Source organism: Schistocerca nitens, chromosome 6 (genome assembly GCF_023898315.1).
Source record: "Schistocerca nitens isolate TAMUIC-IGC-003100 chromosome 6, iqSchNite1.1, whole genome shotgun sequence".
NCBI lineage: Eukaryota > Metazoa > Arthropoda > Insecta > Orthoptera > Acrididae > Schistocerca > Schistocerca nitens.
In genome coordinates this window covers 741,590,415-741,615,535 of record NC_064619.1, presented here as the reverse complement: position 1 = coordinate 741,615,535, position 25,121 = coordinate 741,590,415, and the positions used below count along the sequence as shown (strand labels likewise).

The following is a 25,121-nucleotide window of genomic DNA, read 5'->3' as shown; positions in this document are numbered from 1 at the left end:
CAGGTATACAACCTTCTTTTATGATTCTTGAACCAAGTGTTAGCTATGATTAAGTTATGCTCTGTGCAAAATCTTATGTAAATAATTTTGCAAGTCGTTTTGATCATCTGATCACTTTTCAAGGTAGTAAATGACATCATCATCTGCAAACAATCTAAGACAGCTACTCAGATTGTCCGCTATGTCGTTAATATAGATCAGGAACAATAGAGGGCCTATAACACTTCCTTGGGGGAAGCATCTCTGAAAAAATTCTCTCTTCCACCACTATGCCGGTCTACCACATTAAGATCACCATTCTTGAAGCACTGAAACCACTCATGACATGTTCTTTCACTAATAGCGTCCATACCATACGTACCTGAGAGCATTCAATGAGATTCAGACACTGTTTTCTTTGTATTGAAACAAAACAGTAACACCTCCCACAAATGATGAGAATTAGGCTTGTAAACTGGCATTTTCAATCAAGAACAACTTTATGATGCAGACACAAATTGACTAATGTTTGAATGAGGTTACGTTGACTGAGGTCCAATCTAACTGCCTAATGTCTGTGACCTGTTTCTTTCGACCGCTACTTACCGTTGTCGCCACCTACTGGCAAATGGCAGAAGCTAAGTTGTACACCTTGTAGCAATGTCAACAGTTTCATCCACAAGACTCCATGAAACCTTTGGCATCATTAATGTAATGAACAATCCTTCATGGAAGGTGGTTATTGATGCAAATGATTATCTGATTTTGGACGGTGCTCTAAGGTAGTTTTCAATTCACCAGTTCCTTCCAAACTTGCTCACATGTTTTTGTCATCTTTCATGCAATATTTTAGAATGGTGCAAAAGTTACCCATGTTTTTGTCAACTTCAATAGGCTCGAAGTTCCTGTGTCTCTTTAATGCAATCTCCTGTCATTTACAGTAAAACATCGCCTCAATGATTGGGACTATGCATTTTCTATTTTTTTTCCCACCTGCTCCACCAAGCTTTGGTCCATGCAATGTTTTGTATCTTCTGTCTTGTTCACCACAAAGTGAACAAAATTGTCACCATCGATTACACCATGGTAGGCAATGACCACATTGATGTTGAAATCTTCAAGAGCATGCTTCCACTTAGAAAACTTGGAGTTATCATGGCTCCAACATTTTGATGGCTACCTTTATCCGAACTTCTCTTGTTAGTGAAAAACACACAGTACCTCAAAGGGCACTCTTTGGGAGAGTATACTAACCAAACATATTTCTCCATCCAACTTAGGCTGGACTTACAATATTGGCCACTTTGCAAAGTCAGGGGAAATCTGTAAGTTGCGTCAGGCACAAAAAGGCTTTGGAAATAATGTAGCTCCATGTAGTCATCAACTTTGTTATTTGATAACAGACAATTACTTCTGACACACTTACAGCCCCACAGTGGCTTGGCAGAGCTTGATGTGTCAATGAAAGATTTTGCTTTTGCTTGAGGGCTCGACAAAGGTCATTTTGAATTAGCAATAGTGCTTCTATTGTTTGAAAACAGCAGTGGTAGAAACTGTGGTGGATCATCCATATTCCTGGCCTGAGAGAATAGTTTCTTCTAGTCATGCTGTTTCGGAGAAAAAATTTCTAAATGTTTCCACTTTTCGTTTTGTGATGCACTTCACTGTACTAGCTTCAATAACACGGGTTTTCGCAACACTGTCCTACTAGCAATCTAAAAACTGGCAATTCAGAGAACTATGTAAAAAATGAACTAGAACATTTCCTGGTTGGTGCATGTCCTGACAATGGTCCACCATCTCTATAATGTGCATTGTTTCTATATTTATTAATCTTCACTTAAGGGTCCTGTAATGTGCTGTGCTCATAAACTTTAATGTTAAATTGACATGAAAACATTTAATGTTACTACGTAATGGAGAATCTCATTTAAATAAATAAGCTTTAATGCTTAAAAAAGCTCTATTTACTATTAACCAATCACAACATACAACCATATCAGTTATTGGCGATTTTCTTTTGTGTGGAGATCTGTTTGGAAACATCCTGTCATTGGCATATTGTAGAAGCATACAACCGGCTTCTTCACATACTGAAGCTGAAGTCTTGTTAGCTACATAGGTCAAGTGAAACTTCTAGTACCAGTTTTTTAGGTTTTTGTAATTCTGTTTTTGTTGACTGTTGAGGATTTCATTTATTTGATTTTTGTATTAGAATTTCTTTTAGTATGTCTTTCCTGCTGTACATTTAGTTTGTCCCCACCCAAAGCCCTCTAATTCCCACGCTTGACCTGTTAGTTTCATGTTATTTTGCATTATTTGTGTCTGTCTGAGTGTGTAATGAGTGATGTCATCGTCACCATATGGTATAACTTGAAACCGGTGTGTCCGTCATCTTGATGATGCCATGGGTCAAAACCAACAGATGGTACCAAACTGTTCAGTTTTGTCATATATCTGAAATGTCAGAATAAAGTAGTGTGTAAGGGACTAAACCTGAGTAGCGATTCTTCTGAATAACTACTTAGCTGCCCCGTAAATTTGGCCAGGCGTGTTCTTTATCACATTTGTTGGCTTCATCAGCTCTCATTCATATTATTACCTTTCAGCCTAACCCAAACCTTTAGCTACACTAAAGATATATCTGTCACCACAACCCTCATTCGAAAGTAATAAATGTGGGAGTTGCAACAATGATGATTCAAGATGACCATGAATAACCAGCCGATAATAAGACTGTTTCCATTCCAGCACCTCTCATTGCCTAAAATTATTCCATATCCCATGGACTATGAAAAACTTACACGTTACCAATTTATGAGCTGCACAACAAAAGTACCCTGACCCTGTAAGCATAAAATAATATAAATTCCAAACACTTCAATACTGTGCACTGTACAAGGTGGAAAAAATCTAATTACACTGAACGCAATGAGGCAAAATTGTGTCAGATTTATTACATGTGAATCTTAAATCTAAAATATGCTGGCATGCAAATCAAAATGAGAAACATTTTCAAACTCGAAATAACAAATAAATTTCTGCTGCTAGCAACAGATGAAGTTGTGTCCAAATAAGTAAAATTGAAAAATGAAGTTTAATCAACAACACGTATTTTGAAGACTCAAGAAGAGGCTAAATACTTGTGACATGGGCCATTAAGTATGACAAATAAACAAGGAAGAAACTTACATATGTTTAGGTAGCCATGGAAGAGGTTTAGCATATTTTATGGCAACCATGCAGACAAAACTCACAGCAACTGGCACTATCAACCATTTATAAGATGTGCTGAGAGACATTGTTAAAAAGGGTTCCAAATGTTTGATGTTGGTGGAGGAAATTACTTCTCTAGGAATGAAAGTAGCAACACAACCAGGACAATACAGAGGCCTGATCTAAATGAAGCCTCATGTGAAGGTAAAGAAATTATCAGCACAAACAGAAAATTTATGAAGGTATGATGCTATTTTCAAAATCTCACATTTATTACAGCTACAAATTCAGTATGAAGACGTTCATGAAATATGGTTGGCACAAAAAGAGTTTTGTGCAAAACACGTTATGTCCAGAGAAATAATGGAAAATATTTACTGACCGTGACAATACACAAACCAAGCCCAGGTCAATAATGAAAGAAAAAGAAGTGACATCACTGTGTTCAGGGAAGGAAGGACTACCACAGACCCAGAATGAAGAACAATAAGAAGAAATATTGCTACGCATGGAGACGAGGAGGAAACACCAGAAGAAGGATCATTCACTCCTTAAAGGGAAGAACCATCACAGACTGAAGGAAAGAAAAAGAAGAAGAAACATCCCACTGCCCTGCAAAAGAAGATATCACTGGTCCCAACGGAGGAAGAATCATTATCACCAGAAAGGGAGCCACCATCAAATTTGGGGAAAGGAGAAAGAATGGACACAAACATCTATTTGATCAGGATATTTTGTACCAGCAGCTAGAGGAAAAAGAAAATTTAGGTAGAAATCGGTTCGTGGTCTAGCAACCACCCGTATACTTATCAGAAAAATGGGTGTACATGTAGCTATCCTACAGTACAGGACAAAATTTAAACGGTACACACTTCCTCCAGCTGAGGAAAATTAAATAAATCATTTGTTTCTTTTGGATTAGGAGTAGTCTAGGTTGGGCTTTGGATGGCTTATAAAAGCATTACTTGTTCTGGGCAGTTCCCGAGATAATCGTGAAAAAAAAAACCATGATTTTTGGGTACCAAAAGTACCATTTGCGGGGAAGGTAACTTCTGTAAATTCTATTCATAGCACACTTCGAAACGTTTCTCAATATCATTATTTGCTATATCTGTATCAGAGGTTCAACATTACCATACTCCTGCACATAATAGCCTGTCTCAGCAGTAAATGTTCTTTTGACTGCCGTAATGAACACATGGCAAAAGTTCTGAGTCATCGTGAGGATTCTGAGGTGAGCAAACTATTTTTAGTCACCATTTTTTACCAATAAGACTTTATCACACTCTCTCTGTACAACGAGCACTTCACACCTATACAGGCTGTCTTGACCTGTAAAGTATTCCACAATGTCACCAGCTGGCACAAACACAATTTTTTTTTTGGTCATACAAAGTTCACTGTACTTGTAAATCAAGCACCACAGTTTTTTATGTAGCATATGTGTAGCCTTAAAATGTGCATTTTTACGTAAAGCAGTGTAAAGTGAACTTGTATTGGGTGGCAGACAAGTCTGTTTTAACGTTACATCATGAATAATTATTTGTCCTTTTGTCAAAGCATGTGAATGTGTCAATAAAGTGTCATCACTTAACTGACCTACAGAATTTGTTTTATATAAGCTGCACATCTGCTGTAAAGGGAAAAGAAGGGAACAAGCCAAAAAATGTCCCTTTTGGAGCACAAAAAAGCAAATATCCTCCTCCTTAACAGACAATGACAGAAAAGTGGGAAACAAGCTGCCTGAATCCTCATTACACCTTCCTCATAAAAAATTATGACATGCAAACATATTCATGCTTTTTTGTGCTGAAAGAGTGTAGCATGAGGCAGTGACACTGGAAGAGAGGAGACAGTGCCAGTGTGAGAGAAAGAGAGAACAGACTATGATAGTGGTAGAGAGAAAGTAGCGGTAAAAGAGAGAGAGACACATATGAAGACAATAGCAGTGGTAGCCAAAGGAGAGGAAATGGTGATGGGCAATGAGAGACAGTGCCGGTGAAAGATAAGGAGAGATGGGAGAAAGAGAGAGATGAGACAATAGAAATGGAAATGAAAGAGAAAGAGAGAGAGAGAGAGAGAGAGAGAGAGAGAGAGAGAGAGAGAGAGAGAGGAGACAATACTTACGCTTAAGGGGGATTCTATGGAATGACATTACAACACTGTGCAGAGAGAATTTAAATATTTAGTTGACACTGAAAGAGCAAAAAATTACGATTGATAGACAGGTTCATTGTTCTGTATATCAAGAAGCACTTTGGGCTAAATTTGCAGGCATGAAAAATGTGAAAAAATTAGTCTTATAAATAGTAAATTTTCTGAAGTAGAAGTTGTACGTGTTATTCTACTGTCTAAAAACAAAGATGATGTGACTTACCAAATGAAAGTGCTGGCAGGTCGACAGACACACAAACAAACACAAACATACACACAAAACTCAAGCTTTCGCAACAAACTGTTGCCTCATCAGGAAAGAGGGGAAGGAGAGGGAAAGACGAAAGGATGTGGGCTTTAAGGGAGAGGGTAAGGAGTCATTCCAATCCCGGGAGTGGAAAGACTTACCTTAGGGGGAAAAAAGGACAGGTATACACTCGCACACACACACATATCCATCCACACATATACAGACCGCAGGCGCGCACACGGGATTCGGGCTTTCGCGGCGGACTGTTGCCTCGTCGGGGGGAGGGGGGGGGAGGGGGGGAGGGGGGGCAGGGGGATGTGGGTTTTGGGGGGGAGGGTGGGGAGTCATTCCAAGCTTGGTCTGTATATGTGTGGATGGATATGTGTGTGTGTGTGCGAGTGTATACCTGTCCTTTTTTCCCCCTAAGGTAAGTCTTTCCGCTCCCGGGATTGGAATGACTCCTTACCCTCTCCCTTAAAGCCCACATCCTTTTGTCTTTCCCTCTCCTTCCCCTCTTTCCTGATGAGGCAACAGTTTGTTGCGAAAGCTTGAATTTTGTGTGTATGTTTGTGTTTGTTTGTGTGTCTGTCGACCTGCCAGCACTTTCATTTGGTAAGTCACATCATCTTTGTTTTTAGATACATTTTTCCTACGTGGAATGTTTCCCTCTATTATAACCTTATTCTACTGTCTGTTGCAATAGTTTTCAATGGAACTGAACGACTAGTATGAAGACTTTATATGCTACTGCAAAGTATATTGGTCAAGTTAAGGGGCTTGCCTGGGATTATTTTTTGATTTAAAACCCATTATTGTCGAATTTATGAGGGAAAAATGAAAGCAGGAACGAAAATTAGAACATGTGGAATCGATTGCAGACCTCGTATTTTCAGCCGATTTGACTGCACACTGCCTACTGTAAGACACTGCAAGGTGAGAAACAGCTTGCAGTGATGCACTTAAAAAGAAAATCACATTATGGAATGGACCAATTCTGACAAAAAAAAAAAAAAAAAAAAAAAAAAAAAAAAAAAAAAAAAAAAACACTGTCCATTTCCCTAAGATCATTGGCTTTAAAGAAAAGGCAAAATTTGAAGAATCCCTTCTGGCCTTCAAGGAATTACAAGAATAATTTTCTAAATGTTTTGAGAACACAGCCGATCTTACTTCTGTTTGTGAGACTGTTTGCTGTTTCAGTTAAAAGTGCCTCTGTGCATGTGCAGATGGAACTGATTCATTTGCAGCGTAATTCCCATTCACTTATGTTAAAACTGTCCCCAAGTGGTCTATGCTGTTTAACTCGGGAAGAGTTCCCATGTCTCCATGATGAGGTTTTAAACATAATAAACCATTTCAATCATGTGTTTGTGTGTAAGTCGCTTTTTGATTATGAAACTAAGTACGTCACAAGCGTGAACATCTGTGAAATTGTCTGTGTCCCACCATATGCCAACAGTTTGTACCTTATAAAAATTATGTCTTTAATCTTCCCCAAACATTTAAATAATACTGAAAAATTGTTTTGCTTGTGATCTGTATCATAATGCTCATGTGCCAAATCCTTGCCTGTCCCAGTACTAGCTGACTATGATGTGCAGTAAGGCCTCTAGCTCTTCTTACAAACTTAGCTATTGAATGAAGAATTTTTCCATGTTCAAAGAAGGTAAAGAAATCTCTAATACAAAGGAGGCAGCATAAGGAAGATTAGGAAATTTTATACCCTATCTATCTCCTTTTTCTTACCTAATATAATAGAATAACAGAAAGTGTACTTAAAGCCAATAGCAAATTTCAGAGGAGAAACCAATGCACAGCATGGATTTAGGAATGGCAGATCTACCAAATGTTTACAACTTGGGCACCAGATGAAAAGAAAATGTTTGTGATACATTTATTGACCTTTCAAAAGCCTTAGTGTCTTGCATAACGTTTTCTGTGTTATGGATAAAGGAGATAGCAGCCAATATCATATAATCATTGATGAATAATAGAGAACACTCTGTAGAAATAAAGTAGAATAAACAATAAAATTACAAATGTCTATTCAAATTTTGAATTTGATAAACATGATGTGCCTTAAGACTCAATACTTGGCTGACTACTTTTCATTTTATTTGTAAATAATACGCCTGAAATAATAGATGGAAATGTAATGTGTGCAGATGACACTTCATTTGTTATAATAAGTAGTGTTTCAACTGATCACTTACAAAACAAAGTTTCTCTAAATATGAAAAATGGAAACAATTCTCTCAAAGAAAATAATCTTTTGTAATATATCCCATACATGCAAACAAAACACACATAGTGCTATCAAGCATGGAGACTTGGATCTAAAAGAAAGTCATAAATTCAAGAGGGTGATGATAGATACAAACAAGACATGGATGATTCATGAAGATATCTTTTGTACAATGAATTCAAGCAAATTTCTGACGAGAAACCTGTCCAGGAAAAACACATAAACACTACTACTAATAATGCACGATCAACTAGCCCATTCTCAAATATCACATGATATCCTGGGCTAGAAAAATGCTGCTAATGTGCAGTTATAGTGATTAGATTCAGTTTTTGTTCCACAGACCCAAAAATGAGATGATTCTCATGTGTGTGGGACATCTCAGAAAGTATTACACAAAAAACAGTAGAAAATCTAAGTGTAATACTCACTTCCCCGATCATTTGTCATGAGATTAGCAATCATGTGAATACATTACAGTACACTGGACCTGTTAATAACTACAGAATTAACACACAATCAAAATGAAACATAGTTGTACATTTTTAATACATTTCTCATACACAAAATATCTAATATCAACTGTTCTTACTGCATGTTGTAAAACTGAAATCTAACGTATATTTTCACTTAAGCTGGTGTAACAGTCCCTGTTAAGATATTCATTTATAGGGTAGGAGGAGTTGCCCACCAGGAAGTCTTTCAAATTCTGTTTAAACTGTACTTCATCTGTAACCTTTAATATTTGCTCGAATTTTATTCAAAATGTGCATTCCTGAACATTGGACCCGTTTTTGGACCAAGTGATTTTAGGTCTTCATGTAAATTGCTCTTATTCCTAGCACTGATACTATCTGTTGAGCTATTGGTTGGAAATAGACATTATTTTCAACAAATTTCATTAAGGAATAAATATACTGAGAAGCAGTGGTTAGAATACTCATTCTTTGAACAGTTTGTACATGATCTTGAATTTACAGTACAAATTAGTCTTGTTAAATGCTTTTGCACTCTAAAAGCTTTTGCTCCGTTTGACGAGTTACCACAGAATATGATCCCATATGACATACCAGAATGACAGTAAGGAAAGTATGCAAGTTTTTTTTATATTTATATCTCCTCCATCTAACATCTTTTGAATTGCAAATACAGACTTGTTTAGCCACTTCATCAATTCTGTGGCACGCACTTCCCAAGCGAATTTATTATCGAGTTGCAATCCCAGAAATTTAACGCTGTCCACCTCTTCTGTCTGTGGAAGGAAATCTCTTATAAGTTCTGAGCTACATATGGTGGGTCTTTTCAAAGTTTAATGACCGTGAATTAGCTTTAAACCATTTATTAATGGCAGTGAAAATTTGATTAGCAGCCATTTATAAATCTGTCAAGGACTGCTAAAGCTAGAAGAGAAAGCTGAAAGATGTATAGCAAAAATATCTTCTAAAGGATTTCTGCAGAAATAAATTCAGGAACTAAACATCTACATCTATACTCTGCAAACCACCATGAGGTGCATGGCACAGGGTACATCTCACTGTAGTAGTATTAGGGTTTCTTCCCATTCCATTCACCTATGGAGTGTGGGAAGAATGATTGATTGAATGCCTCTATACATGCTATAATTATTCTTATCTTACCCTTGCAATTGGAAGTGGCACTGGGATACCTAGTCCATCACTATGTCATTCCCAATCCCAATCCCTTGCCACAAGGATAATATCCCTGTGGAACACCCAAGTGCAAGCCCTGCCCAATCCACCCAACCACTCACCACTTCCTATTCCAGTCCTGTCACAGGTTTATTCTGCCCCATCAAGGACAGGGTCACCTGTGAAAGCAGTCAAGTCATTTACCATCTCTGCTGCAATCTTTGCACAACTTTTTATATTGGTGTGACCACCAACCAGCTGTCCACCAAGATGAACAACTGACACCAAACTGTGGCCACAAGCAAAGTAGACGACCCTGTGGCACAGCATGCAGTTCCACATAAAATGCTGGATTTTAATGGCTGCTTCACTGCCTGAGCCATTTGGATCCTCCCTTGCACCACCAGCTTTTTTGAACTGTACGGATGCGAATTATCTTTACAACACATTCTCTACTCCCATAATTATCCCGTCCTCAATCTATGGAAACACGCTGTTCCCACACCCTCCGGCCAACCCCCTGTCCTATCATCTCCTCCCCATCCTTGTCTCCCACTTCGTCTGCCGCCCTCTGTCAATGCACATGCCCATCTTTCCCCACTCCTCTCCTTTTTCACTCCTCTTCTCCCCACCTCCCTGCACCTGTTGGCATTCTAGTCCCTGCACACTCCACCAGGCAGTGTTTGCCCCCCCCCCCTTCTCTCTCTCTCTCTCTCTCTCTCTCTCTCCATCTGTACACTACTATACCTTCCTCTTCTCCATCTCCTCCAGACTGCTGCTTGCATCCTATGATAGCTGCATTCCATCCAAAGAGACAGGAGTTGGCGGTCATGTGTACATGAGGCATGATGGTTCCATGTTTCCATGTGGGTATGAATGCTGTGTTTTTCTTTTGCTGATGAATGCCATGGCTGAAAGCTTTATGTATGTGTGTTATAAAAAGTTACACACAATAGTGTTACACTATTGTGTGTTTCATACATACACTCCTGGAAATGGAAAAAAGAACATATTGACACCGGTGTGTCAGAACCACCATACTTGCTCCGGACACTGCGAGAGGGCTGTACAAGCAATGATCACACGCACGGCACAGCGGACACACCAGGAACCGCGGTGTAGGCCGTCGAATGGCGCTAGCTGCGCAGCATTTGTGCACCGCCGCCGTCAGTGTCAGCCAGTTTGCCGTGGCATACGGAGCTCCATCGCAGTCTTTAACACTGGTAGCATGCCGCGACAGCGTGGACGTGAACCGTATGTGCAGTTGACGGACTTTGAGCGAGGGCGTATAGTGGGCATGCGGGAGGCCGGGTGGACGTACCGCCGAATTGCTCAACACGTGGGGCGTGAGGTCTCCACAGAACATTGATGTTGTTGCCAGTGGTCGGCGGAAGGTGCACGTGCCCGTCGACCTGGGACCGGACCGCAGCGACGCACGGATGCACGCCAAGACCGTAGGATCCTACGCAGTGCCGTAGGGCACCGCACCGCCACTTCCCAGCAAATTAGGGACACTGTTGCTCCTGGGGTATCGGCGAGGACCATTCGCAACTGTCTCCATGAAGCTGGGCTACGGTCCCGCACACCGTTAGGCCGTCTTCCGCTCACGCCCCAACATCGTGCAGCCCGCCTCCAGTGGTGTCGCGACAGGCGTGAATGGAGGGACGAATGGAGACGTGTCGTCTTCAGCGATGAGAGTCGCTTCTGCCTTGGTGCCAATGATGGTCGTATGCGTGTTTGGCGCCGTGCAGGTGAGCGCCACAATCAGGACTGCATACGACCGAGGCACACAGGGCCAACACCCGGCATCATGGTGTGGGGAGCGATCTCCTACACTGGCCGTACACCACTGGTGATCGTCGAGGGGACACTGAATAGTGCACGGTACATCCAAACCATCATCGAACCCATCGTTCTACCATTGCTAGACCGGCAAGGGAACTTGCTGTTCCAACAGGACAATGCACGTCCGCATGTATCCCGTGCCACCCAACGTGCTCTAGAAGGTGTAAGTCAACTACCCTAGCCAGCAAGATCTCCAGATCTGTCCCCCATTGAGCATGTTTGGGACTGGATGAAGCGTCGTCTCACGTGGTCTGCACGTCCAGCACGAACGCTGGTCCAACTGAGGCGCCAGGTGGAAATGGCATGGCAAGCCGTTCCACAGGACTACATCCAGCATCTCTACGATCGTCTCCATGGGAGAATAGCAGCCAGCATTGCTGCGAAAGGTGGATATACACTGTACTAGTGCCGACATTGTGCATGCTCTGTTGCCTGTGTCTATGTGCCTGTGGTTCTGTCAGTGTGATCATGTGATGTATCTGACCCCAGGAATGTGTCAATAAAGTTTCCCCTTCCTGGGACAATGAATTCACGGTGTTCTTATTTCAATTTCCAGGAGTGTATATATTGGGGGGAGGGGGGGGGGGTAATACACTTCCCTAGTGGACATCTATATTAATGTATTTCACATCCAGTAAGTGTTTTACTACTAGGCTTTTTGAAGTATGTGAGATTTCAACTCTTTGCACCCGGATTACCATGTATGACTTAAATTCTGTGCCATACCCATTCTTCCTAACAGCTCTAATTTGTGTACTAAAATTCTGTGGTCAGCTGGTTCAAATGCATTTGACAGATCCAAAAAATGCCTATTGCAATCTCATCCTTGTCTAGTGCTTCGAGTATTAAACTGTGCTATAGCTGGCAGTGTACTTCTTGTGGGTCTGAAACAGAATTGTTCATTGCTCAGACAGTTGTATTTATTTAAATATTCATTAGTCTATTTTTCATTAAGGTTTCTATAATAAAGAAAATGGTCTGTGGTTTTCTATATTTTCTGCATCACAATTTTTTTAGTACTGGTATTACTTTTGCTTGTTTCAGGTATTCAGGAAAGCTGCCAGATCTGGAAGATTCATTAATTATTATTGTTAATGGGGATTTTTTTAAGGGCTCTTATTGGGATCTTATTGAACCCTGTGAATTTTTTATTGTTTAATTGGTGTATTACCTGTGCCGCCGCCTCCTTTGTTGTTGGAAAGAGCACCATTGAGTGTGGTCATAGGTCCCGGTGGTGTAGAACATAGGTGTCTGGAAATTTCTCTTGCAGTTTCTTAGCAATGTGGCTAAAGTATTTATTTACAAAGTCTACTAATTCCTTTGGGTTGCTGATTTGAACATCTATGCTTTTAATTTGCATCTGCAGATGTTTTTGTCCAGCATTTGCTGTCTCCTGTTTGATTATGTTCCAGATTGCTTTGCTTTTGTTATCCGACTTCGGTACTGTTTTACTGATTATTCTGAAAAATCTGGGCCAGTCTGGCAATTTTTGATGGATGTACAGTTTCAGAGAATTTTTTGATACCTCTGGTCATCCATATACCTTTTTTTTTTTAAGCTGCAATGGAATGCAATGTTTTGGGAAATGCTTCCTCAAATTTTAGTTTAACTCTTTGACTGCAGCTGACTGCCACAGCAGTTCTGCGCTGCCATGCCCAGGTGCTGCCGACAGCTGCACAAGTTCTGAGATGTTCACTTACCTATTGTTTAGCTACACTTGAATAAGTCGTCTGTCTGTTTGCAGTGGCACTGGCTGACTCTGCCACACCTTATCATTTGCTCTAACTGCAACAGATAGTGTTTCAGTATGCAGAACATGACTGCATTTGAAGTCAATGTCGGCACTTTTGGTGGACCCTCACAGTGCTTGAACAAGTAATTTGCTTTACACACAGCAACAGATGACGCTACTGTGATTTCTGTTGAACTGCAGTTTCACGCCTTTCTGTATGACTCTATTCTTGGTTCAGATGTCAGTCGCTTGTTATTTGCTTGTGATTGCATAGTGAATTTATGTATTGTGGTGGCATGTAAAACACCCTCACCTCCAAAGAGATAGTGCAGATGCTGATGGAGAGTGACTCTGAAGAATCGCTGTGCTCATCAATAGACAGCGATTCGGATGAAGAAGATTCTCTTACGAATAATTTAAAATCTACAGACATTGTTGATTATCATTCATCTCCATCTGTAATTACCAGTGCTATCAAGGTACCACAAAGCTGAAATGCAACTTACTTCAAAAAGAGACCGAAGGGGTGGTGATCTGACAATGAAACCGAGTGTGGTAATAGATTATAATAAATCAATGGGACTAGTCGACTGAAGCAGCATGCAAATAAAAACAGTGTAAAGTACATGGAAGTTGTCTAAGTGGTACAGGAAACCGTTTTTGCCATATTTTGGACATGGCAATGTTCAATGCCATCTGCTTATACCGGAAATATGGGACGAAGATGAAGTAAGAAAAGTTTCATTTCAATACAATTAGAGAAAGTTTTGCAACATTTTATATCAATCACAAGACAGCAGGTGGTCTAAATGTCAAGAGTACCCTATGTTTACCAGATCAGTGGGAAAAGTACAAGACGTGCATAGTCTGTGCTTGAAATGGTGTTAGGAAACAAACTAAGTTGTGCTGTAAGGAATGTAATGTAACTCTTTGTGCTTATCCGTGCTTCTAAACTTACCACAAACAGTTTCAGCAATAAAAAAAAACTATTAAATCTTGTTTTGAGAGAACGTAGAAGTACATCACTACAGTAAATGTCTTTATTTGTATATACATTATAATAAAAATGCACCTCACATGAAAATGAAGTGTAAATATTGCAAATAAATACCCCCAATTCTTCCAAAACCAGTCCAAAGACCAGAACAAAATAGAAAGCTGAAAAAACAGAGAGGGTGTTGGAAGCATTGCGAGTAGCGAGCACGCCAGAAGCATTCAGCACCCAGTGCACAGCACGACAATGAAGCACGCAGGTGTGACCACTAGTGTTGCACATAGCAGTCAATGGGTTAAATAGTGGCATGAACTTATTAAACATTTTGTTTACATTTTTTACAGTATAAACTTCCTCCCACCTTTCATGTTGTAATTGGAATGGGAAATTATATAGACTCGATTGTGAGAAGACCCTTTTGTATGCATTCAATTTAGCAGACTTTTCTGCAGCTTGGCCTTTAATATCTGACAGAGATGATCTGACAGGCGTCAGTTTTGAACAACTAACTTGCAGTGCTTTCTTTCTCTGTCTGCTGCTACATGGTCTGTTATTGATGAAGACTGTTAGGTCACTCTAATTTGACAGTTTATAAGTGACATTATGTTATAGCTGCAGAAAATATTCATTCAAGTATGTACTATTAATATTATCCGAATCCACTGTGTTGATATTTAAATTCCCACATATTAGAATGTTCACTTTTGGACTAGATACCTTGCCCAAGCTTTGATCAAGTTACGAGGAAAAAATGTCCATATTACCAATAGGGGCTCTATACAAACAAAATACAATTAATTTTTTTGAATTGGTGTTTTTTGTTATTTCAACTGCTGATAATTCAAAATGTTTATCTTCACTTAACGCTATAATGTCTTTTCTGATTTTAAAAGTAATATATTTTTTCACATAAATACATGAACCCCCACCTTCCACAGAAATTCTACTATAGGCATGTCATATGATATCAATACAAAATATACCATTCAAACAATGGAAAATCTAGGATGGAATGTAACAATATTGGGAAGGAAAGTTGCTACTCACCTTATAGTGGAGATGCTGAGTCGCGATAGGCACAACGAAAAGATTCACACAATTATAGCTTTCAGCCATTAAGGCCTTTGTCAGCACACACACACACACACACACACACACACACACACACACACACACACAAACACACACACACACAACTTGCACACATGTCTGCAGTCTCAGATAACTGAAGCCACACTGTGAGCAGTAGCACCAGTGCATGATGGGAGTGGCGACTGGGTGGGGGAAAGGAGGAGGCTGGGGAGGGGAGGGGGAGGAATAGGATGGTGGGGATGACGGTCAGTGAAGTGCTACAATTTAGATGGAGGGCAGGAAAGAAGGTGGGGAGGGGGAGGCAGGTGGGGGTAAGTAGCGGAAAGGAGAGAAATTAAAAGACTGGATGTGGCAGTGAAATGATGGCTGTGTAGTGCTGGAATGGGAACATGGAGGGGGCTGGATGGGTGAGGACAGTGACTAATGAAGGTTGAGGCCAGGAGGGTTACAGGAATGTAGAATGTATTGCAGGGGAAGTTCCCACATGTGCAATTCAGAAAAGCTACTTACCCCCCCCCCCCCCCCCCCACTTTCTTTCCTGCCCTCCATCTAAACTGCAGCACATCACTGTCCATCATCCCCACCATACTATTCCTCCCCCTCCCCTCCACAGCCTCCTCCTTACCTCCACCCAGTCGCCACTCTCATCACGCACTGGTGCTGCTGCTCACAGTGTGGTTTCAGTTATCTAAGACTGCAGACGTGTGTGCAAGTTGTGGGTGCGTATGTGTATGTGTCTATTGCTGACAAAGGCCTTAATGGCCGAAAGCTATAACTGTGTGCATCTTTTTGTTGTGCCTATCGCGACTCAGCATCTCCACTATAAAATATACAATTTCATTTTTCTTACAACAATTTTCAGTGATGATCCTGTCTAGTGTTTGCAATTCTAGTTGCTGAGCTTTATTCTTTATGGAATGTATATTTTGATGAAATACTGTTAAAATTTATTTCTACTTTTCGTGGTGGTTTTCTCCTCTTCTTGCCCGATGTTAAAAAGGTCCTTCAGTGTGATGGTAGCACTATTTTTCATCTGCTTATTACACTACAAATTTCCCTTGCAGTTGTTTCCTCTTCCTCTGTTGGTGGTGTTTCTATGTCTTCCACTGTAGTTGTAGTAGTAGTAGTAGAATGATTTGCCCATTTTACTCAGATGCATGCCAGGTGCTGTAAAGGGTTTTCTTAGATCATCTACACCCTGAGGAAAGAAGCACTTGGACTGGACTGACAGATCTGCCGGTAAGTCATGTTGGCCTTTTGGAGCTCTCTGTTTATAACAGAAGATTCCACTATGCCTCTCACAATTGCCTTTTGACCATCTATTTTACTGAATGTATCTCTCAGAACTATGGTTGCAATTTTGAGTTCGTTATTGTACACAGCATTTCTGCCACTTAGAATCATGAGGCATTGATTTTATAACACAAAATTTCTGTTTTTTGTAGTCCTTCACAATTTCCTGCAATCCAGCATTATCTAAAATTACTCTTCATACGTGCAACAAACAGTAATTCTAAAAACAAAGATGATGTGACTTACCAAACGAAAGCGCTGGCAGGTCGATAGACACACAAACAAACACAAACATACACTCAAAATTCTAGCTTTCTAGCTTTCGCAACCGACGGTTGCTTCGTCAGGAAAGAGGGAAGGAGAGGGAAAGACGAAAGGATGTGAAGGGGGTGGGGGGGGTGGGGGGGGGTGTAACCTGTAACCTGTCTCTAGCCTTGAAATGCGTTGTAGAAGTAAACAGTGACTGGTAAAAGTTTGTTTCATTTGACATCAATAATAGTCACTGCAAGGCCTAACCTAAAATGTTCGCACTTAAAGTCAACATATAGCAATATATCATTTTGCTAAATACAATACACATCCATGTACCTTCATAAGAGCTACATGTCACGGCTTTCCTAAAAACAGACTACCACCGCGTGAACACCCAACCTACATTTTCATTGAAAGCTGGCGAACGCTACAGTCTGCACGCTTTCACGGTTTCCTTTTGTCGTTCAACTACACAGTTTGGCTCCTTTCTGCAAAACGGCCTACTACGTAGTACGCACGAGTATCAATTACAATTTTCAAAATTTCCGTGTAGCGCCGCAGATGACGCTACGATGTTCCATACAGAATCGCAGCCAACAACCAGCGTAAACACGTCGATGTGCGCATGCGCAAAGCCTGCTTTCTCGTACACCGTACAGTACAGCTGCACTGGGGCTGGTAATGACAAACCGTTGCGCGCGAACGTTTGAAAACAGTACATTCTGAATGTCATAGCTGCATACTGTCAGAATTATGAGCCAAATTTTCACGCAGGGTCAGTTGCTGTAGCTGATATGTTGCAAGTGTGTTTCTTTCTCTTGAGGTCAAGTTGACGTGGCTTTGTCTTGTATATTACACAGATAATCACCAATGATCCAAACGAATATTTTGGAAGTATTGTGGTTTCAATCAGATGAAATTCATGCTATCCTAAATAATACAACAACAACAGAAGGATTTAATATATTTTAAAAACGATCAAGTGTCCTACCATTTTGAATGCTACAAGATAAGCTCTGAAGTTGTAGCTACCTCCTCAGTCAGAATGCCATGAAAATAAGAACATTGCGAATCAGAGGAGTTTTGTTGTGAAAAAGAAGAAAACGGCAAGAAAGCAGTTACTAACAGATGCAGACTCTCTGAGAATTAGTCTAAACACATAGCTCGAGCCCATGCCTTTGGGACACAAAGAAAAGGTCTCTCCTACTCCACCAGAGACTCCAAATAATTAGTGTAATGAAAATAGGCAATCAAGTTATATTGTACAATTAAAACATTAGAAGAGGCAGAAGCCGTAAGCTCAACACACTGTGCTGTGGCCCATACACTGTAGTGAGGACAAAGGGTCCAGCAGTGGCCATTCATTTATAAAGAAATGGTGCATGCCAATAGGTTAAAGGAATTCTACTGAAATAGAACTATTTCTTGAATTTCAGATGAGGAAACTGATGCGAGTGTTGCACCTGGTGATCTGTATTGTTGCTGTGTGAACTAAATTGTGATTGATTCATCCCATAAGATAATATGTCACTCATTTGATTAGAGTGCAGGAGAAACGTCAGAATATGCATAATATAATTTCACTGACATAAAGCTATAGTTAATGAGATGGAGCCGTATTGAAATATTCATGCAACTTTTTTGTGAAAATATGCCTTTGCTTATTCACATAACATGACAATTTATGAACTACATCCTTCTCAAATACTCAGTTTGTTGTTCATGAAATCTTCAACTGAGTAGTAGAATCATTGAAGTACAGTATCATGTAGCTTTCTTTTCAGTGAATCCAGGTTCACACTAGGTTCTTGGCTTTTAATTTGTAATCGGTTTTTATTCCCATATACTGGGGAGCCTGAACTTGTAAGTTTAAACGATCAGCAGGGAGCATACGGGGAGCGTACCAGCACTATTAATAATTTCAGATTTTTAAACAATGGGCAACTTGACTTCCTTGCATGCACAGTACATATGTTTCTAATAATTCTTTTCTGTAATTTCAGTATTCACATTAAGTTACTTGAATCTCACCAATAAACAATACCATAACTTAACCTGACTGCAAGTAGCTTCAGTATGCAGTTTTCCTTGTGTCCATGTCAGTGACATTTGTAATATCTGCTTTGTAAATGCAAAGCTACATAGTTTGCTTCATAGATGGTCCACATGTTTGTTGCAATTTAAATCCTTGTCTAGGTTTAATCCTAAAAAATTCACAGAATCCTCAACTTCTAGATTTTGATTTTTATGGTTTATTTCAGTTTCGTGGGAGGTTGTCTGTTTTGTTCTGAACTGGATCATATGGGTTTTTGGGATGTTCAGGGTTAATCTAGTGAGACGAAACAATATTCCTAAATGACTTATCGTACTGATGATGCAGACAGAGATAGTTTCCTTCTCAATCTCCTCAATTAATACAAATGTGTCTTCCACAAATAAAACTGATGGGGCATTTATATTGATTGATATATCATGAATGTACACTCATGCTCATAAATTAAGGATAATTGCAGAATGTGGTGCCACACAATGCGGCACTGCACAAAACTGGTGCTAATAGCATAGGCACATAAGGAACACACAAAACACAGATCTGTAAGTCCACGGTATTGGTGATAAGTTGAGAAAACCATCCCAAAACACATGTGCTACAAAACGCCACTATTTCCTGTGCATGTACCCCAACATCAATATGGGATATGATCACCATGTACACATACACAGGCCACACAAAGGGTTGGCATACCCTGGGTCAGGTGGTCAAGCAGCTGCTGGGGTGCAGCCTCCCATTTTTGTACCAGTGCCTGTCGGAGCTCCTGAAGTGTCATGGGGGTTTGAAGATGTGCAGTGATATATCGACCAAGAGCATCCAAGACACGCTTGATGGGGTCTAGATCTGGAGACAGGCAGGCCACTCCATTCGCCTGATATCTTCTGTTTCAAGGTACTCCTCTATGATGGCAGCTTGGTGGGGCCACATGTTATCATCCATCAGGAGGAAGGTGGGACCCACTGCACCCTGAAAAGGCAGACATACTGGTACAAAATGATGTCCCGATACACCTGACCTGTTACAGTTCCTTTGTCAAAGACATGCAGGGGTGTACGTGCACCAGTCATAATCCCACCCCATACCATCAAACCACGACCTCCATACAAGTCCCTTTCACAGACTTTAAAGAGTTGGTATCTGGTTTCTGGTTCATGCCAGATGAAAATCCGGCGAGAATCACTGTTCAGACTATACCTAGGACCACTGTTCCAATGATCATGTACTGTGTGTGTTATTGACACCAGGGTTTACGGGCTCTCCTGTGACCAGAGGTCAGTGGAATGCACCTTGCAGGTCTCCAGGTGAATAATCCATGTCTGTTCAGTCATCTGTATACTGTGTGTCTGGAGACAACTGTTCCAGTGCTGCAGCAAGTTCCCGAGCAAGGCTACCTGCAGTACTCCGTGGCAATCTGCAGGCACTGATGGTGAGATATCGGTCTTCTTGTGGTGTTGTACACTGTGAACATCACTTACTGTAGCGCCTGGACACGTTTCCTGTCTGTTGGAATCATTGCCATAATCGTGAGATTACACTTTGTGGCACATGGAGGGCCCATGCTACGACCTGCTGTGTTTTACCAGCCTCCAGTCGCCCTAGTTTGCCACCCCTCATAACGTCATCAATATGTGCTCTTTGAGCCATTTTCAACACACAGTCACCATTAGCATGTCTGAAAACGTCTGCACACTTACTCACTGCACTGTTCTCTGACATGCACCAACACACCTCTGCATACGTGGACTGATGCCAGCGCCACCGTGCGACAACCGCAGGTCAAATGCACCGCATGGTCATACCCCAAGGTGATTTAAACCCACAAACTGCCTACCAGAGCGCTGTTCCATGTATCAGCATTATCCTTAATTTATGAGCATGAGTGTAGAGTAGAAACAAAATAGGTCCTAGGATAGAACCTTGCAGGGAAACCTTGTGTCTTCCATGAAGAACAATAATTTCCTGGATTTTTAGAACAGCCACTCTCTGTTTTCTACTGCACAGGTATGAAGTAAGCCATACTTGTCAAGCTTATGGATAAGAAGTGCATGACTTATGGAGTCAAAGGCTTTTGTGAGATCTCTGCAACTTTATTTTTATTGTCTAGTGATGTGCTAATCTTGTCAACAAACTAGTTAATTGCATCTATAGTGCTTTTTCCATGCTGAAAGCCAAACTGATTTTTCAAAATAATTCTCAAGTTTTTCAGTAAAATTTTTAATCTAGATGGCTGCTACTTTTTCAAATACTTTTGACAGGACTGGAAGAAGAGATATGGGACAATAATTTCTCATATCTTCTCTTGACCCTTTTTGGAACAGCAGTTTACTTCTGCATACTTTAGCACCTCTGGGAAACCATGTTCAGAAGATTGGTTTATTATTTTGCACAGTGGAGTCCTATTATTTTAAGCACAAATTTGAGAACTTTTGTGGGTATCCCATCTCAACCTGCAGAAGTTTTGTTTTTCAGTATTGATATAATATTTCCTACTTCAATTGATGATACTGTTTTAAATTTTGTGAGGCATTCAGACATTTGATCTAGGCCAAAGGGACATACTTTGTTGTCATAATCTGTGACACTGACATCTGACTCCGCAACATTCATGAAGAATTCATTGAAGCATTCTAAAACTTGAGTTGGATTTACAAAAACCTCCTCTTCAAGCTTGATTTTACAAATTTCATGACTAGAGGATTTAACACCTAATTCAGATTTCATAGCTGACCCACTGTCCTTGATTTATTGTCATGTCTTAAATTAAACTATTATTTGCCATTTGGTTTGTTTCCTTGACAACTTTGTTATATGTAATTTTGTACCATCTAACATATTCAACAAAGTCAGTAGTTTTACTATATCTTAGCTCATCATGTAGCTGTCTTTTCTTAGCACTAGAGACTTTTAGGCTTTTAGGTATTCATTTCAGCTTTTTTGTTGCTTTATTAAAACAAGTTTTACGTGGAAACGTTTCACTGAAAATACTTAAAAAAAACTAGTTCAAAATGCTTCTAAATTTGCACAGCTTCAAATATTTTGTTCAAAGTGCCGTTCTGTCTCATTCAACTTGTCATGAATTGAACTCATGTTTTCCTGATTAAAGTACCTTTTTATGTAGACTCTTTTACATCAAACTCCTTACTTGATCTCAGCTCAGTGAATAATGCTGCATGATCAGAAACTCCTAAATCTAAATTTACATACATCTTCAAAAACATGATTCTTTAAAATAATACGTATACTTGTAGATGACTGAGCATTTTCTCTTGTTGTTTCCAAAAAAACTAGTTTCAAAATGTATTTTTTTTATTATGTCAATTAATTTTGATGCTTCATAACTTTCACTCAGCACATCAAAGTTGAAATCAGCAGCACTTAAATTTTTTTTCTTTTTCTCTTTATTGGGGAGTTCTAGCACACAATGAAATTTACACAGGAAAGCTTAGTTCCAGCTTTCCCTGGAATCCTACATATCAACATTATAATAACATTTAAGTTCCTTAATTTGACACAGCATCCCTCAAAAAATACACTCTTCTGCCTGGTCTGGGTGCTAACGAGTCCTCTCCATTTAGCTCGGTCCTCCCACCACTTTTCTTCTTCCACTTGCTGCAGGTCACACCTCTCCTTTCCACAGATATTCTCACTCCCCTTTTCCACCGTGTCCTTGGGCACCCTCTAGGTCTTTTTCCATCCATATTTAGTTCTTCCGTAATATTGGGGAGTCTCTGCCCACGCATCCTCTTCACATGCCCGTATCATCTTAAACTCTTTTTGTCAATTTCTTCTCATGTACTTTCTTGTTTAAGGTCCTTTCTAATATCTACATTCCTTACACTGTCCTTTCTTGTTTTTCCCTTAACTGCTCTGAGAAATTTCATTTCCCCTGATTGCAGTCTGCTCCAGTCCCTTTCTGTCAGTGTCCATGTTTCTCCTCCATAGGTGACAATGGGGTTAGTAATAACTCTTATACATAAGGAGTTTTGCTTTTCTGGAACTTCCTTATTCCAAATCAGGCGTTTTACTGTTTGGTAGAAATTTCCTCCCTTCTGTAACCTCCTATTAATTTCGTTGGTTATTCTTCCATCACTAGATATTTCACTCCCTAAATAAGTGAAAATGTCCACCACTTTGAGGGATTCTTCATTCAAATTAATATTTCTGTTGATCCCTTTGTCTCTTCCAAATACCATTACTTCAATCTTATCTTTATTTATTTTTAATCCATACCTTTTCATTATTTCCTTCCACGCATTGAGTTGTAACTGTACATCTACCTCTTTGTCGCCCCATATTATCTGCAAAAATAATCTTTTTGTCTTTTTCTTTTACTATATCTTTAACTGCCCTATTCATTCCCTCCATTGCAACATTAAAAAGTGCAGAAGATAGAATACTTCCTTGTATAAGTCCTTGTCTTATTTCGAAGTATTCAGAGTTCCCCTATGGTGTTCTAATTTTACAATTGTGTCCTCTGTATATTGTCTTTATTACATTAATGTATCCATCTTCTATATCTGTCTTCTTCATTTCTTTCCAGAGTCTTTGCCTGTTAACTTGATCATATGCCTTTTCTATGTCTATAAAAGCCATTATCACCGTTTTGTTGTACTCCCAACTATTTCCATCAGTTGACGGATATGCTGTTCTTCACACAGCTCCTTTTCTATCTTTTCACTTATTCAATTCAGTAAAATTCTTTCAAAAATCTTGGCTGTATGACTCATAAGGGTTATTCCTCTGTAATTTTTACAAAGTCTTATTGCCTTTTTTGAAGATGGGAACAATGTCTCCTCTTCTCCAATTGTCAGGTATTTCTTTTGGAAATTTTTGTGTGATTAATTCTCTATACTTCACAGCACTCTCACTCTCATTCAGTTTCCAACCCCATATCCTCATCACTTTCTTCTGTTTTTTATTTTTCACACACTGATTCGTTTTCCATTGTCCCACCAGTAATCTATGGTCTCCCTCTGCACTCACACTTGGAATTACTTTCATATTTGTTACTTTCTCTCCCAATTCTTTGTCTACTAGAATATAATCTATTACACTCTTGGTTGTTCTGTCCCAACTGTATCTGGTGATAACATGGCTTTCTCTCTTCATAAACCAGCTGTTTGCTATTTTCATTTCATTCCTCTGGCACAAATCCAGGAGTCTTTCCCCTTCTTTATTTCTACCTCCATATCCAAAACATCCCAACACTTGCTCAAATCCCTTTTGTCTTTGCCTACTTGTGCATTAAAATCTCCCATCACTATATTAGCACTCCCTATATGGTTCTCTAACTCGTTTTCAATGTCCATCTTCTCTTCTTCACTACATCCCACTTGAGGTACATAAATCTGGATAACTTTTTGAGTTTCTTTTTGGAATCTCAGGCTTAAGATTATGATCCTGTCTCATATATATCTCACCCTTTCACTACAGCTTTGTACATTTTTATTCACCATCACTGCCACACCATTTCTTCCAAACCTATTATTCCCACTCCAGTACAGTTTTCCTTCTCCTCTCAAATTCTTCTCACCTTTTCCCTTCCATTTCATTTCGCTTAATCCCAAAATATCTAACTTTCTCTCTGTTAGTACATCTGTTGTTTCTTCCATTTTTCCATTGAGGGTTAATATATTAAGGGTGCCAATATTTAGGTTATTTTTTAGTCTATTTGGTTTCACCTTCTTGTACTGATGAATATCATCAGTTTGAAAGCAATATATGAAGACTAGCTTGCTAGGCCTAATGCAAGAAAGAATTTTCTGTTGGGGTTGTCTGCCTTAGCCTTTGGAGCTTATCCTCCACCACAAGGCAGTGGTTCCTTTCTCATTTAATCCCCAGAAAGGAGGGTTGCCTCATCTGTCAGCTATGCAGTTCCGAAGTCTTTCTTCTTCGCCGTCGCTGCCATTAAGGTCTTCACCTATAACCCTGAGCATGTGTTCTGTGTTATACCCCATGGGATTGGGTCCCTGTCTGAACTCAGCACTCCGGCCTACTGAAGTGTGGGATGCCCACCCCCGCGATGTGGATGTTACAGACAGGAATTACCCCAGTGGATGAATAGGGAAGGGGACCCTACCTCCCTGGAACCAGGTTAATAATGGTGTATGGTGCCACAATCAAAGGCACTCTTCATTTAAACAGTTAAAAGTCACTTTTTTCGTGGTAATCTAAATGCTAATGAATAAGTATGCATGAACTGCCTCGTGACTTACTTTTCTTTCAAATGCTGGTAGCTAACTTAAAGATTTAGATTTTAGTTAGGATTTTTATTCTACATTTACTAAGCAGAGTTCATTTAAACAAGTTACTTTAATATTTTTAAACTCAGATAAACTTTAGATTTTTGTCACCCGAGTATTTAGTGTTT

General features: G+C 39.8%; 1 protein-coding gene across 2 annotated transcripts in view; it reads right to left on the bottom strand.

Moving 5' to 3' along the window:
- LOC126262781 (histone-lysine N-methyltransferase SETMAR-like) overlaps positions 1-17,264 on the bottom strand; it is a 67,295-nt gene extending 50,031 nt beyond the window's left edge. Inside the window, exon 1 of one of the 2 annotated variants that reach the window (XM_049959598.1) lies at positions 17,035-17,264. The gene's annotated coding sequence lies outside the window, so the exon portion shown is untranslated. The remainder of the gene's footprint in view (positions 1-17,034) is intronic. The other variant, XM_049959599.1, reaches the window with a different exon arrangement.
- Positions 17,265-25,121: the final 7,857 nt, after the last annotated feature.